Below are 20,648 nucleotides of genomic sequence, written 5' to 3'. Positions count from 1 at the left end.
CCAGAGGAGATATCAATAGACTACAAGTGCAAAAAGAACTTGGTTGTCCATTCATTCAGATCTCTGAAAGAATGGGTACAGCCACACAAAATTCAAAAGTGACAGTTGTCATGAGGGAGAAGAACCCTGCATGCTTGCAGAGGGGATGATGTGGAGGGGCTGGGGTCTGCTTGCAACCAGGTTATACCCTAAATATAGGTGTAAAATGGCCTACTCTAAATGGTGGATTTCCATGCCCAAACAGGTTAACAGAACAGCACATTTTATAACTATTTCTTAGCAGAATCAAGAATGTTTTCCTCAACAACTGAGCAACAAATTGATGTGGCATTAATCTCCAACTTGATCCTGGGTTCAGAATTATGATTTAGGCTCTCTCCTGTTTTAATAGTCCAGCATTGCAATGTTAACAATACGGTTTAAAAAAATCTTGGTTTAAAGCAATACCAGGTTTACATGGGTTTTTTAAAGCCTTCAAGGCAACTCTCTACCCTGCAGGTGGCACTGTTAGGCCTCATGTACCCTGCTGCTGGTAAACGGATGTTTAGGAGCAGTTGGGCATTTTTTTCAGCTGCCCCTAAACTCTCCTCTGGTATCTTATCACTACATGTACACAGGGTCATTTATAGTCATTTCTAGGCAGTTGAGTTTAGAAGCATTTTTTGGAACGCAAAAAAATAGGCTCAGACGGATGTTCAGAGGCATTTGAAATGCCAAATGCCTGTAACAGCTTGTAAATGCTGCTAAACGTGTTTTTTTTTTTTTTTTTTTTTTACAAACTCTTCTAGATGCAAACGTGGCTAAATGAAATTTTTAGACTCTGGTTTCTAGCTATCAAGTTAAATCGTTCAGGAGAGGTTAAACAACCTGTGTACATTTAGCCTTACAAAAAAAAAAAAAATCTTTTCCACACTACTTGATACACTGACACACGGCTTATGATATATTGTGTTTTATCATTCATTGATGGACACAGCAACTCATCTTGACCTTAGGGTTATATTGCCCCTTTAGGAGAGGATTAAGCAGAAAGTGTTAAAAACAGCAACACTTGCACAGTACTGCCCAGGGGGAGGTCCTACTGGCTATGACCTCTCTCGCTGCATCCAGCAGTTCAGTTTTTTTTTCTGCCTAGTGTAGAAGCACCTGGCTCCCGCTGGGACCATTGGTCCTGGGAATTTTTTCTTTTTTCTGCTTTTTTTGATTCCTGTGATCTACAATCAACAGACAGGCTGGATAATATAGATCCTTGTAGTCTCTCCAGCCTGGCCATCGAGTGTGAGCAGGCCCTAACTACTCGCTGGGTCGGCCACGATATGCCCCATCAATTCCAGGGGCGACCGGTGAGCTATATGCTCCATGGCACACATGACCGGGCTACTGCTGTCTGTGTCAGTGTGCCGTGACTGGCAGCCACCCCGTACTGCTTGGGTGATGGGTCTGTCTGTGGAATGTGTCCAGCAGTCCCTGCAGGAGGGGTAAGTATGGTTCCACCTGTCTCAGCAGGATAAAGCAGCTGGGCATTCCCTGGAGGTCGACTAGGGGGTTCTCTCACTCTCCCTTTCTTCTCTCCCTGTCCCTTCCCTCCTCCCCATGCTATGGGCCACTGTGTGACTGGGCACATGGGGGTGCAGTGCATGTACCTGGCCGGGGGTCCTCCGGGGGGGGGGGGGCTGCACTGAGTGTCGGGGGGTCTGCTCATCCCGTTCCCTGTTTCTGGGCCACGGTGGGGTGTTTGTGCTGTGTGTGTGTGTGTCATGTGGGGAGGCCGCCGCGTGCTCTGCGGTAGCCACAGCCAGTAGCCACTTTTAGCCAGTTTTTTGCCTTTCAGCCATTTTCTAGTAGTTCGGCAGCCATTTTCTTGGCACCCTCAGATGTTTTTGCTGAGGTGGCCAGGGGCCATTTTCTAGTAGCCTCTAGTAGTTTTGCCTCTAGCATTGGGTGCTTGTTTCCTTCTAGAACAGTGTGCTTTCCACACAGACACCTCATGGATGACACAGGGGAGGGCCGACAGCAGCAGCACAGCGCAGTACCTGGGTCAGGGTGGGGAGTCCTGCGGGGGTCCCTCAGTCTGTGGCAGCTAGGAGGGTGGACTTTTTGTGTGACTTGCCTTGGGTCCCTAAGTGGTGACAGGTGAGTGTGGGTCAGCATGGAGTCTGAAGCTGGCGCTTCTTTTCAGACATCCCTGTTATTGCAACTGGTTCCTCTGTACCTGCGGTGCCTATGGACGCTCTGACGGCGGTCCTGGAGGCCTTAGTTGCCAGGGTGGAAGTGGTGTGTGGGCACAAGGGGATTAAAAAATGGCCCCTCCCCCACTGTCTTCTGGGAAAGGCTCTGATTGGGGCTCGGGCCCCGCCATGACAGGTGGCCCCTGTTCAGATGTATCCGAGGATGCGGACCAGGACCGTTCGGACAGGGAGGATGACTCCGTGTCCGGGTAAGCACAGGAAAAGGTGCTTGTAGGAGCACTTATTATAGCGGTGCAGGATACCCTAAAAATGGAGGATACGGTGGGAGCATCTGCAGAGGTGTTGGTCCCTTTAGGGTCCCACAAGCTGCCCTGCATGGCGAAGGTTTCCTTGTCAAACTTATTTTGATAAGTTTATTTGCAAGGAGTGGGGAAAACTGCAGCAGGCCCTTTCAGTTCCGAAACGCATGGTTGTGCGTTACCCCTTTGAGGAGAGTCTCCTGAAGAAATGGACATCTCCTCCAACTCTTGACCCCCTCGGTATCCAGGTTAAATAAGGTAACCATGATTCTGGTGGAAGGGACTCAATGCCTGGAGTACCTGGGCCTGCTTCGGGACTCCTCAGAGGCGACCGTCTTTCTTCCTTCAGACAAGCTGCAGACTCTTCTAGCTGTGGTGAAGTTGTGCCATATGCTCAATTCCACATTCAAGTCTTGCAAAAGGAGATCCTGTCAAAATGGGACAAATCTTCGCTGTCCCTGGATTTTCAAATTCTAGTGAGCCAGCTAGTCGGGGACTCCCTGCTCTGGTGGCTGAGGTCGCTGGGAAGTCGGTCCTTCCTCTTTATTGCACGGTGATCACAACGGATACCAGCCTGACCGATTTGGGGGGGGAGTTTGGGGCGTACAGTCAGCCCAGGGTCGGTGGACCCAGGAAGAATCCTGCCTGCCCGATCAACGTGCTAAAACTTCTGTCAATCAGGCGGTGCTTCTCCACATGGTCATAGGCTGCAGAGGCGTCCTTTCAGGATCCAGTCGGACAACGCCACAGCAGTGGCGTATGTCAACCATCAAGGAGAAACAAGGAGCTTGGATGTAGCCCTGGAGGTCGCTCCCATCCTGCGGAGTGGCACGTGCCAGCTCTGTCAGCTGTGTACATTCCAAGTGTAGAAAACTGGCAGGCGGATTACCTAAGTCGTCAGATGCTGGACCAAGGGGAATGGTCGCTACATCCGGATGTATTTTGGCTCCTTTGCCTAAGGTGGGGCACGCCAGATGTGGCTCTCCTGGCTTCTCGACTCAATTGGAAGGTACAGAGGTTTGTAACCAGGTCAAAGGATCCCTGGACGGACGCGGAAGATGCATTGGTGGCTCCATGGGGGCATTATTGACTGATTTATGCTTTCCCCCCCCCCCCACACAAACTTCTACCACGTCTGCTTTGCAGAGTGAAGGCCGAGGGGATTCCGGTAATTCTGATTGCCCTAGATTGGCCTCGGCATCTGTGGTACGCCGACATAGTGTGAATGGTGGCGGATGTTCCTTGGCGATTGCCGATGCGAGAGGACCTTCTGTCACAAGGTCCAATACTTCATCCTGCTTTAACGTCACTGGCTTTAACGGCATGGCTGTTGAAAGTCAGGTGTTAAGGGACCGAGGTCTGTTAGATTCGGTAATATCCACTATGTTGAGGGCACAGAAGTAATCTTCTCTGAAAATTTATCATCATACGTGAAAGGCCTACATCTCCATGTATGAGTAGATGGGGAAGCGTCCACGTACATATTCAGTTTCCAGGATCCTGCTGTTTTTGCAGCGAGGAGTGGATCAGAAACTTGACTTAAGCACAATTAAGGGGCAGATATCAGCTTTGGCTGTCTTTTTTTTCATCGTCCGTTGGTGACTCATTCATTGGTGAGTACGTTTTGTTCAGGGGGTTCGACATGTGGTCTCTCCAGTTCAACCACCGCTACCGCTGTGGGATTTGAATCTGGTGCTCTCAGTGCTTCAGAAACCGCTGTTTGAAAACATTAGGGAGATTCCCTTACTGACACTCTCTCTCAGAAAGTAGTCTTTCTAGTGGCCATTACATCTGTCGGGAGGGTTTCTGAGTTGGTGTCCTTGTCTTGCAAGTCTCCTTACTTGATCCTCCACATGGATAAGGCGGTGCTGTGTCCACAGCCTTTCATCCAAAGGTTGTTTTTCGGCCTTTCATCTAAATTTCCTGTCACGGCACATTCTACCAGGGCAATTGGTGCCTCTTGGGCTTTCCAACATCAACCGTCTGTTTCCCAGGTGTGTAAGGCGGCAACCAGGTCGTCCGTTCACACTTTCACAAGTTTTATGTGAGTGTATCTTTGGATGCTTGCTTTGGCCGCAAGGTTTTGCAGGCAGCTGTTTAAGGTTGCAACTCCTCCGTTGAGGAGCTCTGGTTGTTATGGGTGGAGATATTGTTTGCTGTTCCCACTGCTTGGGGACGTCCCTAAGGTCAAGATGAGCTGCTGTGTCCATCAATGAACGATAGAGAAAATAGGATTTTTGTACTCGCCCTAAAATCCTTTTCTCTGAAGTCCATCGCCGGACATAGCACCCACCCCTCCTATTTATGTTTGTACTGCTTTTGACGAAATGAGCTGCTGGATGCAGTGTGAGCGGTTATAGCCAGTAGGACCACCCCCTGGGCGGTACTGTGCAAGTGTTGCTGTTTTTAACACTTTCTGCCTAGTCCTCCTAAAGGGGCGATATAACCCTAAGGTCAAGATGAGCTGCTGTGTCCGTCAATGAACTTTAGAGAAAAGGATTTTACGGTGAGTACAAAAATCCTATTTTTTTTCCCTTATTAACTTAACAGAGTGTGTGTATATATAATTATACACTGCTACTGTTATTTTATTTTTTATTTTTTTTAAGTTACTCTTGATACAAAAGTATTTTTATATTTTTCTAGTTTATATATATAGCTGCCCCTGCTGGGTATATACCAATAGTAATAATGTATGAATATATTTACTATTAGACTGTGTTGCAAGCATATGCACAAAGGAAATGGCCAAAATTAACTATTTTCTTTCTAGCTAGCCTAAAAATGGAAACAATCTGATTGTTAGGTTGAATACACAGTACAGCATTTTATAAAAGGATGCAAAATGGCATTGCACATGTGTTTTTTGGGCTCCAATACATGCATAGAGTGGCCTATTTATGTCAATGGACTACTACCCTACGTATGGTAGAGTAGCTTATGCACCCTTTATGAGCTTCAAGTGTATGTTTTGCCAGCTCGGGCGTGCTATTAAAAATGAATTATACCACAAAAGCAAAGCACGTTTTTGGACTAACACACACAAAATAGTTAATGCAGCCACAAACATGGCACTATTTTCTGCTGCAGCTGTTTGCATGTGCTGTCCCTTTGTGGGCATTATTTGGATTACTGATGCTTGGGTCAAATACCATTTTCCATTCTGCTGCCTGTGTGATTAAAAATATCTGAGGCTGTGTATGTAATTTCTATAAATTTGGGCATGGTTGAAACTTAGTCTTGGTGGCAAGGAAACCACCAAACACCCATCTAAAGGGTTTAATGTCTCTAAACTTGACAGGAGATCACTACTACCATTACAACCAGGGCTGAACTGGCAAAAACCAGCCCTGGAAATAATTTCATACCAGCCTCATAGGCAGTGTGGACATAGTACAGGAGAGTAACAGGAAGTGATTAGAGGCGGCGGAGGGGTCTGGTCTTACCCGCCCGTGATGTGGAGAGGTGCGCACCACCACTGAGATGAGTGACTTACAGTGCCATTAAGTCACTACGCATGCGCCCATCTGCCTGACAATGGCAGTGTGTGTATGGGCTAGCTTCGGAACAGTGCATGCGCGTGTCAGCCCAGGCCCGCACTATTTTTTTTTTTTTTTATGGGCACCGCTGCCCTCAAAGTGACCCCAGGGCAGGTGCCTTTTCAGGCCTACTGGAAAATCTCCCGGTAGGCCAGTCCGGCCCTAAATATAACCTCTTTACAGATGAATGGCTCCACGTTTGCTCTCTACATTTATATGACCTGCTATAAGATCCACCTAAACACTTTACGGAGGAAAAGTCTGCACAATCATGTTTTGTCTGCACTGGTCCCAGTTTCTGCTTCTGACAATGCAGGAACCATGGTAGGATGCAACAGTCCTCATCATGCACATATGCTACAGAGAGCACTTTATCTATCCTTCCCAGTGTTTACTTAGAGCAAGGGTCTCCAAACTCACCAAGCAAAGGGCCAGTTTACTGTTCTTTAAACTTTAGGGTGGCCAGTGGGAGTAGAAAATGTCCGGTGGCAGTGCGCCATCTTTGGTGTAAGAGAACTAATGCCCCATCATTTGTGTCAGTGGGAGGAATAGAGTGTCAGGAACTATACCACACTGTTGCTGACAGTGGGCGGAGAGAGTAATATCCCAAAGGCTGGATAAAAGGAGGCAAAGGGCTGCAGTATGAAGACCACTGACTTAGAGCAAGGCTTTTTTCAAAGCACATGACCCTGAGTCCTAGAACACTTCATACTGCTACTGGGACCTGAGGGCCCCACTGGGCATCAGAGCTCTGTCCACCATTCTGGCATGAATCCGTAAGTGCAGGGAAGTGGACATACAGGGAGCACAGTGTACCATGAATACACATGGCAGATTAGTGCCTCCGTGTACTTTACAGAACCAAAAGTTCATTGACATGTGACCTTGTGTCCAACTCGTCAGACACAGATGGCGTGCATTACACAAGAGCGTAGATATGTACAGTAGAGGTGCGCATCGTCCATGGTCTCCACAATGCATCACGATTACTGCCCATGGTTTTCATTAACAAAGTCAAGTAGTCAGGAGAACTGAAGGATGGAAGAATTAAAGGAAAGATTGAGGAGTCTGTGGCTAGGGAAGGAGTAATCCATGAATAGGAAAGGGAGGATCCTGGCGATAGAGAAGAAGGAAAGAATTTAAAGATGCCATCCCACAGCCTACCCCAGTGTTTCTTAACTCCATTCCCCAAGGCACTCCAGCAGGTCATGTTTTCAGGATTTTCCTCAGATGAAACAGCTGTGGTAATTACTAAGGCAGTGAAACTGATCAAATCACCTGTGCAAAATAATGTAAATCCTGAAAACATTACCTGTTGAGGCGCCTTGAGGACTGGAGTTGAGAAAAACTGGTCTACCCCCTTTACCATGACAGATACAGACAGGTTTCCGGAAGCGTCACAACACCGCCCACACTACACCTTCCCTTCTCCCATACCTTCTTCCCACCCATTCGCCCCTCACTTAATCTACTTGGGCTTTATCCACAGGTACCTAACCCTACACTAACTTACTCACATTGTGTGCTGGTAGGTGCACAAGCCTTAACGGTCACTGGATCCCTCACCCCCCCCCCCCCCCAATCCCTGGAAAACACAATGCTCCAACATGGCTCTCTTAAACCTTTAGATACCAAACTTGTTCAAACCACATACGCCATTACTTGTGGCCCCCACCCATTCACAGTGAGATCCTTTTAGGGGTGAGTGGGTCCAGGACTGGCCTTTGTCGGTTTATACCACTCCTCCTCCCTCACATGGAGATGATAAAGATCCCCAGTTTAGACACGTGACACTCGACGTATTTTCATACAAACATAGACCGACTCGGACATTTCCACACTTACTCTGTATCTCCGTTAGAACGACAATTTGAAAGACCTTTGTTTGTATTGGGTTTTTTTGATTCAATGTTCACCTGACAATTGTGATTTTCCGTAAACCTGAAAAATGTTTATAAAACTTTTGGAAAATAATTGAAAGATGGTGAAATCCATGGATAGAGAATGGAAAAGTCTGGGGATAGGGAAGGAGGAATCCATGAATAAGAAGGATGGAAAAATCAGAGGATAGGAATGGAAGGCTGGAAGAGTCCAGGAATATTATTTGATAGAGGAGTTGGGGGGGTCTAGAGCTAAGAATGGATGGGACCTCAGCTTGTTCAGGGTTGCATGGGGTGGGAGTTGGAGACTGAATGGAGGTGGGGTGGGTGAGGGTGGTGGAAGAGGAAAGGGCTGGGAGCCATGTCCGTCTGATGTGGAGTTTGGGTGATATGGGGTTAGTGACCGGAAGAATTTGGAGACATATAAAAGGGGGGGGGGTGGCGGAGAGAGAGTGGGAGCTGAGGAGGGAGGATTGGGTTGTGGAGGACATCAGGCAGTTTGACAGCCAGCTAGGGAAACATGCTGTGATATCTGCATTAAAAACAAACTAACGTGGGAGCTGTATGATTAGTTAGCAGCTAGCACACAGTGAATATATAACCAACTACCCAGGGCCCTCTCCTCCTCCCCCAACCACCTTGGAGGCCCTTTCCTCCAAAAAGCCAACCAGGAGTCTTCTTCCCCAGCCACCCAGGTGTCCTATTCTTCTCCTCCAGCCACCCACGGGCTCTCTTCTTCTCTTCCCCCCCCCCCCCCAACCATACACAAGCCCTCTTCTTCTCTCCAACCAACCACACGCCCTCTTCTTCTCTCCCCAGCCACCCATGGACCCTCTTCTTCTTCAGCCACCCAGGGGTCCTCTCTTCTTCCACCAACCAGCCTGGGGGCCCTCACTGCCTTTCCTCAGACACCACAAATATGTGAATGATCACAGAGTGATCAGTCAGGGGTGTGGTTACCTGCATGTTTCTGGGCCAGGGTGATTTCCTCCTGGGAGAAGATGTACTGTGCACTCATCAGCCATTGTTGCCAGATCCGAGCTAATAGGATCCCGATCACTGCCACCAGAACGGCGGCCCTCATAGCCCAGGACTCGCAAGAGCCAATCACAGAAGAGTGAGCTGAGAGACCGGGCAGCCACTTCCTACTGATGTAGGGACATGCCCACTGCCCGACTTCTCGACATCCTAGGATTAAATCAGACAGGCAATCTCCAGGCAGAGGAGGGGTAAGTGTAGGCCGACAATGGACACCTGACAGCCTGCAGCACACTGCCCCAACAACTGTATTCTAGGATTTAAAATAATCTTCTACTTCCCACTGGGGAGAGTTCCCTGACTGAATCGCGATGCCCTGATTATATTCAACACCTCTAATGTACAGAGATGTGGTTTTCTTTATATACACTTGTGTGTATGAGCCCATTAGATCTCATCTTTAGGTTAGCAGTAGCAGCCTAAACATTTCTTTAATAAATAAAAAAAAAAGAGGATATGTGCTTTAGAAAACATGGACAGAGCTGCCACAAGATTAATCTCTAGCCCTTTGTGATGGAGGGCTGGCACACAGATGACTGAACAGGTCCTTCTAGTTTCCTCATATCTCCTAGGCTAGTTGAAGGCCAGCTTTGTTTGCTGCCTCCTATCCATTTTCCCAGCATTTATTCTGAGATGGACCAGTTTGATAAGCAGGGAACCTCAAGCTTGTGCCTGCTTTATCAGCATATAAACCTACAAGTGCCACCAACATAGCGCAAAATGTACATTGCACTGTATCAGTTCATACATAGTATTTATCAGGGATACTAGATAGGACAATATTTACAAAGCACACCTGCACACATCTCTCTAGCCCATGTTGCCATTCCACAAAGTAAATGCTCTCTTTCAAATGAGCAAACACTGAGGTGCATAAGCTAATTCTATAGCAGGGTGTTTATTGTTGATGAGCTTTCAGTTACTGTCTTCAAGATCAGCTGTGAAAGATGCTACATAACAATAGTCTTAGCAACCCATAGCCAAAGGACCATGACTACATAGTCTAAAGACTAGTACATCGCACAGTTAGTGCAGCAGCTCCTCCTGAGAGGTCAGGTTTTTGTTTGTTTTTCAGCCCTGCTGGGTTGAATGAAAAAATACTAGTAGTGTGTAGTAGGTTTAAGATTACACAGTGTTGAAAATTACCATTACAGGTAATTTGTGCACGGGAGCTGACACGCGCGGCAGCTCCGTCGTTGAAAATGCCGCGCTCAGTGCGCCGTAGACAGCGGTGCCTGTATTCAGGCAAATATCTCCTAAATCGTATAGGTTTAGGAGATATTTCTTGGACCTACAGGTAAGCTTTAATCTAGGCTTACCTGTAGGTCAAAGTGTGTTGTAAGGGTTTACAACCACTTTAATGGCTCCCATTGGATGGCTGAATTAAACTTGACACAAGATATTATGGCTTGAAACTATTCTTTAGTTTTCTTTTTATATATGTATGAATAAATAGCAACAGATGACTCTGAAACCATTTTCGTTTTCCATCACTCTAGGCTCCAGGTTTTGTTAAGCTTACACCAGGTAATGTCTTGTGCACTGTTTTGGAAAGAATTGTGCTTCAAAAAATGTTTCAGCAGCTTTTGTCAAGACTGACTTTAACCACTTCAATACGGGGCCTATTCTGGCACTCCTCTCCTACACGTAAAAATCATAATTTGTTTGCTAGAAAATTACTCAGAACCCCCAAACATTATATATATATTTTTTTTAGCAGACATCCTAGGGAATAAAATGGCAGTCATTGCAACTTTTTATCTCGCACTGTATTTGCACAACAATTTTTCAAACGCAGTTTCATGATTTAAAAATAACAAAACAGTAAAGTTAGCCCAATTTTTTATATAATGTGAAAGATGATGTTACACCGAGTAAATAGATACCTAACATGTTACGCTTTAAAATTGTGCACACTCATGGAATGACGTCAAACTTCAGTACTTAAAAATCTCCATAGGCGACGCTTTAAAAATTTTTGATAGGTTACATATTGAGAGTTACAGAGGAGGTCTAGAATTGATGCTTGCGCTATAACGCATGTGGGGATACCTCACATGTGTAGTTTGAATAGCGTTTACATATGTGGGCGGGACTAACGTGTGCATTCGCTTCTGAGCGTGAGCTACCAGGGACAGGGGCGTTTTAAAAAAAACATTTTACTTTATTTTTACAACTTTTTTTTTTGGATCACTTTTATTCCTATTACAAGGAATGTAAACATCCCTTGTAATAAGAATCATTCATGACAGGTCCCCTTTATGGAGAGATGTGGGGTCAATAAGACCCCACATCTCTCCTCCAGGGTGAAAAGCATGAGATTGTGAAAAAAATGTCACTGATCCCATGCTGACAGCCGCGTTCGTGGCTTTGTTTACTTCCGGGAACCCAGGCGTGACATCATAACGTCGCGCCTGGGCCTCCGGCGGTCATAGAGATGACTGGTGACCATTTGGTCACCAGAAATCCCTATCGTCATCATCCGGCGCCGGACGATTCTTTCTCCGGGTCCCCGATGGCACAGGAGAGCCCGGAGAAGCACCAGATGGCGGCAGGAAGGGGGGGGATGTCCCCTCCTGTCGCCTGTAAGAACGATCAAGCAGCAGATCTGCCGCTATGATCATTCTTATGGTGTACAGAATCGCTGGCTGAAAACAAGGATATCTGGAATGATGCCTGTGGCTGCTGGCATCATTCAGATTTTCCCACTGAAAGTCCAGGACGTCATATTGGGCGGGAAGTGGTTAAAGTAACACCATTGTGACCAAAACTCCAGGTTTACCTCACTTTAAATCGTTACTCTTTGCTTTACTAAATGCTGAGGGCACTCTGTCAGAACTAAAAAAAAAAAAAAAAAAACTACATACAACCACAATTCAAAAACAAAAAAAAGTTGGGATACTGTGTAAAATCTACATAAAAACAATGTAATGTTTTTGTAGTAACAGCATATGTTTAAACCAGGGTTCCATTGCACCATGGGGTTGCTCGAGGTTCCTTGAGCAATTTTTGCCTCTCAGATAAGTTCCCACTGACACCATTGATCTCTTTAGCTATCTGGAGGGGGGTACTTCTTCCCGATGACCACAAGTGTAAGGACCATTCTTCCCACTAATCATCACAATAATATATCATGAGTTGTAGATACAGTCATTTTTTTTTTAGGAAGGATTCCCTATGAACGGAAAGGGCTCCTCTCTGTTAAGGTTGAGAAAGTCTGGTTTAAACAGAAAATCTCCAAAAAGTTGGACCAGGGCCGTTTACCATGGTATAACATACCCTCTTCTTTTAACAACACTCTCTAAACATCAGGGAACGGAGACCAGTTGCTGGAGTTTTGGCAGCTCTAAAACATGGATATCATTCAGCATTGATGATGTCTTTGCAGATGTGCAAGCTGTCTATCTTATACACTAATGCACCCCCTAAACCAGGCATGTCCAATCGTGGCCCACAGCCAGATTTTAAACGGTCCGCCTGGTTATTTAAACATGTATATCTTTTGTGGCCCCCAACGATCTCCCAGCGACAGGGCCACAAAAGATATATAGGCTGGCTGCCTCGGAGGGAGGAGGGGGGACGAGTGCCATGCACACAGGATTAGTTTTTCCTGTTTACACGGCAGCCTCTGTAATAGGAAGTCCTGTCTCCATCGCTGCCATTGCACGACTGTTCTGTCCATCAAAGGAGGTGGGACTTTCCCTTAAAGAGGCCGCTGTGTAAACAGGAGATTCTCCTGTAGGATCTCCTTGGCGCTCGTCCTGCTCCCTCCAAGGCTGCACTGATGGCAAATAGTGAGTGCATTTTTCTGGCAATAGTGAGTGAATTCCTAGCAATAATGGCTGCATTCCTGGCAATTGTGGGTCTGCAGATGGGCACTGACCCTTATTTTGCTTCACAGTTCTTTATTTAAAATTTTAAGGTTTTTTTTCGTGAAACTTCCCTCTTAACCTCCCTGGCGGTATGATTAGTTCTGATTTTAGGTGCTGAAAGCGGTACAATTATTTTGCATGTAAATTTGGGGTTTTATATTGTAGGCTTGCAATTCTTAGGAATAACTCTCTTAAATCTGTTCAAACCAGAGTCGTCTAGTAGACATCCCGGGTATGATATTATTTATTATCATTATTTATTATATTATAAATCTTAATAAAAATTATTCAATAATTAATCAAATCCAAAAACACTGAAATTTGCTCATTTGCAGAATTGTCGCTGCCATTAGATTTAGTGTTTGATGACGAATTTCCCCACAAATCGCTATCGCTCAATTCTGCAAGTGATTATAATTTATTATCGCTGTTTTCTAGTTGGTCTAAAATTACTTGTGACATAAAGGGAAACTTTTTTGTTGCTATGGGCAATCTCCAAATTCCAGGCAGAAAAAACAGTATTTATAATATAAAAGTGCATACAGGGCACTGGACAGACCACTAGGGACAAAGGGGTGTGTCATTTATTTTATACAGTACTGTAATCTGTAAGATTACAGTACTGTGTGTGTTTTTACTTTTTTGAATTTGGCGCCGATCTCCGCTCCCGTGGGCCGTAACGTCGCAGGGAACGGAGCTCGGTGGCACTCGGGCACTCTGTGAATCGAGCGGAGGACAGCTCGATCACACAGCACGGAGGACATCGCTGGATCCAGGGGACAAGGTAAGTAACTTCTCCCTGTGTCCAGCGATGCGATCCCGAATCTGGCTCGGGGTTACCGCTTATGGTACTGAAATCCCAGCCCGAGCCAGACTTGGGATCACCTCCAGGGAGGTTAAAGTGAAGGTGCATGTTATACGCCAATAAATATGGTATATCCAAATAATACGCCTAAGTTCATCTCTTCACCACACACTGCCCAACAAGAATTCTCTTGCCTTTGTGGCTGTGTATTAGTGCTTGAACAAACACACTTAGACCGACTTTTAATGGATCAAAGAATGTTAGGCAAAATGGCCGGCCCTCGCACATCTTCACTTCATCAAATCTGGCCCTCTTTGAAAAAAGTTTGGACACCCCTGTCCTATACCATCAGAGATGCAGGCTTTTGAACTAAGCTCGGATAACAAGCCACAGTCCCCCACTCCGCTTTAAGCCTAAGAAGGTGGTGCCCATGGTTGCCAAAAGACTGTAAAATTTTGATTTATCTGACCCCAGAACATTTTAAATGAGCTTAGCCCAAGAGAAGATGGCAGCTTTGATGGATCAGGCATGCTTCTTTGCATGATAGCGCTGTACCTTGTATTTTTGGATGGTGCGGCAAACTGTGCTCAGAGACTGATTTCTAAAAGTATTCCTAAACCCATGCAGTGATGTCCATCACAGAATCATGCCTGCTTTTAATGCAGTGCTAAGGACCCAAAGATGACAGGCATCTAACATTCAGAGAATCTGGAGAAATATTTGTCCACAAGGAACAAGGTTGAAATTGAATATTTTGATATTATGTACTGTAGGTGGCGATATATTTAGTCTTTGCAATTTTACATCGAGGATAAATATTTTGTAGTTGTTTCGTGAACCTCTGCCCACCTTTACTTCTGAGACCCCTCCCGCCCCCCGTGATGCTCCTTTTTTGTACCCATGCATGCTACTAACCTGTTGCCAAATGTTTCATCTCTTCCTTGTTAGTACCACTTTCCCAGCTTTTTGTTCAAGTTTTTTTTTTTTTTTTTTTTTTAAGGGCACATTTTCTCAATTTAAACATTTGATGTTTTCTATTTCCCATTGTGAATAAAATATGTGTTTATGATATTTCTAAATCATTGTATTCTGAATGTAGATTTTATACAGTGTCCAGATGTTTTTGGAATCCAGGCAGTAGTATAGGAACTTCCTATCAGCTACTGGAACAAAACCAGGCCTACTCCTTTTATCCAAAGGAAGCCTTGTATTTTATTAATGAATACAATGATTCCTGCCAATGGCTGAAAAGGACAAAGTCGATTTTACTAGAGCAGCAAACAGGAAGGCCCTGTGCAACACAGCTGATGCTACAGTTTATATGGTGCTAACCATCACTTTGTAAAGGAAGGAGTTAAATTAGGCCAGCTTGGCCTACACAAACTATTTAAAGTGAAAGTAAACCTGGAGTTTGGCTTTAATCCTGTAGCAATTATGGAATCTGTACTTAGGGCTAAATTTCACCAAAATGTCCAGTTATTCCTATCGGTTAACTTTAATGTATAACTTTTCCTCTTTGCCAAATTAGTTAGTCCTAGCCTAGCACATGCCATTAATTGATACTTCCAATTGGGAGATTAGAGTGTTACTACCTTTTTTACAAATTTAATTGGAATTACACCAATCATTTGGTTGGTTACCATTACTCTGTAGGACATGCATTCAAATGCATAATACACTTTTATACTACGCATTTGCTTCAGATTTGATGTTTGGTGTTTTTTATTTTAAGCTAAAGCCCAATTAAAAGCATTGTCAATTACTGTAAAGCATTCAGGTTCCATAAAACAATGGATGGGCTTTTTTTTCCTTATTTTTACCAGTTCTATTTGTTTCAGCATAGGTAAAAAGACCCTGCGCTAGCATCAGGGCACAGTGGGCTGACTAGATTAAAAAAAAAAAAAAAATGCCAATACATTCAAAAGATTGTAATGGTGGAAGAATTTTTACATACACAAACATGCTCAGCAGTTGCCTTACACGGTAAGTCCAATATGCACCTTAAACACTTAAAAGGACCAATTTTTTTTTTTTTTACACTTTACAAGTTAAAATCTTTATTTTTTTTGCTCGAAAATTAATTGAATGAATGAAATACTTGTATAGCGCACAATGCGAACTGAATCGCCTCTAGGCGCTGTGGCGAGCTTTGATCACCTGCTAAAAGAGGAAGGTCTTGAGTTTTTTCCTAAAAGCCAGGTGATTTTCTTCCAGGCGGATGTTGATTGGTAGAGCATTCCATAGCCGAGGGCCTTGGACAGCGAATCTCCGATCCCCCTTGGATTTATACCGGGCTTTGGGCACGAGGAGGAGGTTTTTGTTGGCTGATCGAAGACTGCGGTTTGGTGTGTAATGATTATTTTCCCCATTAGGTATTGCGGAGCTTCTCTATGTACGCATTTGTGGGTGAGGCAAAGGGTCTTGAACGTGATCCGATTTTTTACGGTTAGCCAATGTAAGCTCCTCAGTGAAGGAGAGATGGATTCCCAGGTTTTTTTTCCTGTTATCAGCCTTGCCGCCGTGTTTTGGATCAGTTGTAATCGCACAAATTGATATTGTGGTAATCCTATGTAAAGCTAATTTGCGTAGTCCAGTCGTGAATTAATGATTGTTCCAACTACCACTGCTTTGTCATTCTTTGGGATAAAAGGGAGGAGTCTGCGAAGCATGCGCAGCAGATGGTGAGATCCACTGACTACAGATCCTATTTGCGCATCCATTGACATTTGTGCATCTAAAATAACCCCGAGACTCTTCGCTTTGGGGAGATAGTCTGCCCAAAGACGGTTGGTGGAGACCAGGAGGTTTTGGTTGCGGGCTTATGATTTGGGTGTAAGATAAGAAGCTCTGTCTTTGATTCGTTCAGCTGGAGGGAGTTAGTGGTCATCCGGTCCTCTATTGATTTGAGGCAGTTTTCAAGTTGTTGTTGGTGATGTTTTTTTCCATTGATCCGGAAATAAAGTTGCGTGTCGTCAGCGTAAGAGTGGAAGCAGAGATCTGATCATCTGATGATTTGAAGGAGTGGGCGAATGTAAATGTTGAAGAGAATGGGTGACAAAGGAGAGCCTTGAGGGACTCCGCAGGTGACTGCCCAAGTTTCGGAGGGGAATTTTCTTTTTTCACTGTCTGTGACCGATTTCCTAGAAAGGACACGAACCATTGGAGATCTGTGTCTTGGACTCCGGCTACTTCTGTGAGACGGACGAGTAGAGTATTGTGATCTACTGTATCAAACGCTGCACTTAGGTCTAGCAGTACAAGGAGACACGGCTCTCTGCCATCTGCTGCTTCGAGGGCATCATCCCAAATCTTGAGGAGAGCTGTTTCTGTTCCATGACCCGGGCGGAAGCCCGATTGCAGCGGGTCCAGGAGTTTGTGAGTATCCAGGTGAAGTTGTAGCTGATGTACTACAGCTTTCTCCATGATCTTCGAAATGGTGTTGAGGCTCGTAATTGGCCTACGGTTGTTTGGATCCTGAGGGTCCAGGTTTGGTTTCTTAAGTAGAGGTTTGACGATGCCTTGTTTGAGGATGCTGGGAACAATCCCTTTGTGGAATGATCGGTTTATGAGGAGGGTTATGGTTGGAGCCACGATGTCGGAGCATTCTTTCAGTAGCTTTGTGGGGATGATGTCAATAGGTGAGGTACTGTCACGCTGTTTATTAATGATGTTTTTTGCGGTGTCTACGGTAATTGGGGATAGTGAAAATTTCGGCGGTTGCGGTATGTTGGTGCAGACATCCTCTTTATGTATTTGCTGGCTGAGGTCGGATGTTTTCTTATGACAAATTGTTTCCCTGATGGTTTTGACTTTATCGATGAAAAAATCCGACAGTTTGTCACAGTAATCCTGGGATTCACTTTCTGGGGCTTCTATGCACACCGGATTCATTGATTGATTAACCAGTTTCCGTGGTTGGTTTGCGGCCGTTGAGATTGTATATGAGAAGTGGTCCTTTTGCTTTGAAGATTGCTTTCCGATAATTCTCTGTGAGACCTTTGTAGTTAAAGTGGTTTTCCTCTGTGGTATTTCTTCTCCAAGTTCTTTCCGCTCTTCTGCGTTCTTGCTTTAGTACGGCGAGGGAGCTATTAAACCATCCATTTTTTTTCTTCCTGATGAGAGCCCTGCGTTTTAGTGCTACAGAGTCTGCTGATTGCAGCAATGCCCTGTTCAGGGAGTTGAGTGTTTCCTCCGTAGAGTGGTTTAAGGTTATTGTAGTTATCTTGTTGGTAGCGATTTTGAATTTGATGGCATGGTGATCCGTCCATGGCAATGTTATGTTGTCGAGTATGTTGACATCAATGTTCTGTTTGAAAATGAGGTCCAGGGTGTGTCCTGACCCATGCGTGGGAGTCTTTATAAGTTGCTGGAGACCCAGTTCTTCTAGTTGATTGATGCAGGCAGTCGCGATGGGGTCTTTGGGCTCGTTTAGAACCCCCAAACATCTATCGCTATCTATAGGTCTCTTTTTTTTTTTTTTCAGACACCCTAGAGCAGTGATGGCGAACCTTGGCACCCCAGATGTTTTGGAACTACATTTCCCATGATGCTCCACTACAATGCAAGGTAGTTCCAAAACATCTGGAGTGCCAAGGTTCGCCATCACTGCCCTAGAGAATAAAATAGCGGTCCTTGCAATATTTTGTCACACCATATTTGCACAGCAGTCTTAAAAAACGCAATTTGTTTTAAAAAAAAAAAAACTTTTTTGAATTAAAAAAATAATTACAGTAAAGTTAGACCAATTTTTTTTTTTTTTTTTTTTTTTTACACACTGTGAAAGATCATGTTGAACCAAGTAAATTGATACCCAACATGTCATTCTTCGAAATTGTATCCGCTTGTGGAAGGACAACAAAGTTTGACACTTAATTTCCATAGTCAACGTTTAAAAATTTCTACGTTCGCTTCTCTGCACCAGCATGGAGGGACTGGGCGCTTTCGTTTTTTTTTTTTTACACTGTCCCTTTAAACAGATCACTTTTACTCCTATTACAAGCCGTGTTAATTTTGACAGCAAATTTCGATTTAGGCCTCATGCACACGAGACGCAGATGAAACCTCTGTCAAAAAAAAGCTGAAACGCGCGTTTAGAAACGCGCGTTTTGCCGCGTTTGCATGTCGCGTTTAGACGCGTTTAGACGCGTTTAGACGCGTTTGCGTTTAGACGCGTTTATAAAGATAACATCATGTAGACCCTCCCCAAGCTCTCAAAGCATTTTTTTTAACTATTTCTGCTATTTTGATCAGAGTGAGCAGCAGCAGCATAGAGAGCAGTTGTACACTTGCATTTGCCGTGTCACTTGCCACGGCACCTGCCACAAGTTGTGGATTGTCCACTTGCCACGTCACTTGCCACAAGTTGGGGATTGTCCACTTGCCACATCACCTGCCACGTCACCTGCCACAAATTGTGGATTGTCCACTTGCCACGTCACTTGCCACATCACCTGCCACGAGATGTGGATTGTCCACTTTCCACGTCATCTGCCATGCCACCTGCCACAAGCTGTGGATTGTCCACTTGCCACGTCACCAGCCACATCACCTGCCACAAGTTGTGGATTGTCTACTTGCCGCGTCACTTGCCACATCACCTGCCACGTCACTTGCCACATCACCTGCCACAAGTTGTGGATTGTTCACTTGCCACGTCACCTGCCACGTCACCTGCCACAAGTTGTGGATTGTCCACTTGCCACGTCACTTGCCACGTCACCTGCCACGTCACTTGCCACGTCACCTGCCACGTCACCTGCCACAAGTTTTGGATTGTCCACTTGCCATGTCACTTGCCACGTCATCTGCCACGTCACTTGCCACGAGATGTGGATTGTCCACTTTCCACGTCATCTGCCATGCCACCTGCCACAAGCTGTGGATTGTCCACTTGACACGTCACCAGCCACATCACCTGCCACAAGTTGTGGATTGTCCACTTGCCACGTGACTTGCCACATCACCTGCCACGTCACTTGCCACATCACCTGCCACAAGTTGTGGATTGTCTACTTGCCGCGTCACTTGCCACTTCACCTGTCACGTCACTTGCCACGTCACCTGCCACAAGTTGTGGATTGTTCACTTGCCACGTCACCTGCCACATCACCTGCCACAAGTTGTGGATTGTCCACTTGCCACGTCACTTGCCACAAGCTGTGGATTGTCCACTTGCCACATCACTTGCCACGTCACCTGCCACGTCACCTGCCACGTCACCTGCCACGTCACCTGACACAAGATGTGGATTGTCCACTTGCCACGTCACCAGCCACATCACCTGCCACAAGTTGTGGATCGTCCACTTGCCACGTCCCTTGCCACGTCCCCTGCCACGTCACCTGCCACAAGTGGATTGTCCACTTGCCACGTCACTTGCCACGTCACCTGCCACAAGTTATGGATTGTCCACTTGCCACGTCACATGCCAGTCACCTGCCACAAGTTGTTGATTTTCCACTTGCCACGTCACCTGCCAAGTCACTTGCCACGTCACCTGCCAGGTCACTTGCCACGTCACCTGCCACAAGTTGTCTATTGTCCACTTTCCACGTCACTTGCCACTTCACCTGCCACGTCACTTGCCACAAGTTGTGGATTGTCCACTTGCCACATCACTTGCCACCTGCCATGTCACTTGCCACAAGTTGTGGATTGTCCACTTGCCACATCACTTGCCACCTGCCATGTCACTTGCCACAAGTTGTGGATTGTCCACTTGCCACGTCACTTGCCACAAGTTGTGGATTGTCCACTTGCAATTGCAATTGTTTAAAATATTTTTCTAATGGTTTTTCATCATTTGCAATCATTTTTGAGATTTTTAATGTAAAAAAAAAGGTCACCTTTAAAAACGCATATAAACGCAAACGCGGCTAAACGCGGTTGCCGCGTTCAGCCGCGTTTAGCCGCGTTTAGCCCCGTTTTGCGTCTGAAACGCAGAAATTTTTGTCTCTGAACGCATTTTTTTGCTTCTGGAAAAACGTGATTAAACGCAACTGCATATAAACGCAAAAAAACGAGACT

This window comes from Lithobates pipiens, unplaced genomic scaffold (assembly GCF_037356315.1).
Source record: "Lithobates pipiens isolate NorthernLeopardFrog02 unplaced genomic scaffold, aLitPip1_a1.2 Scaffold_18, whole genome shotgun sequence".
Classification (NCBI taxonomy): Eukaryota; Metazoa; Chordata; class Amphibia; order Anura; family Ranidae; genus Lithobates; species Lithobates pipiens.
The sequence above is the reverse complement of the archived record's forward strand: the minus strand, read 5'-3'. Positions refer to the sequence as shown.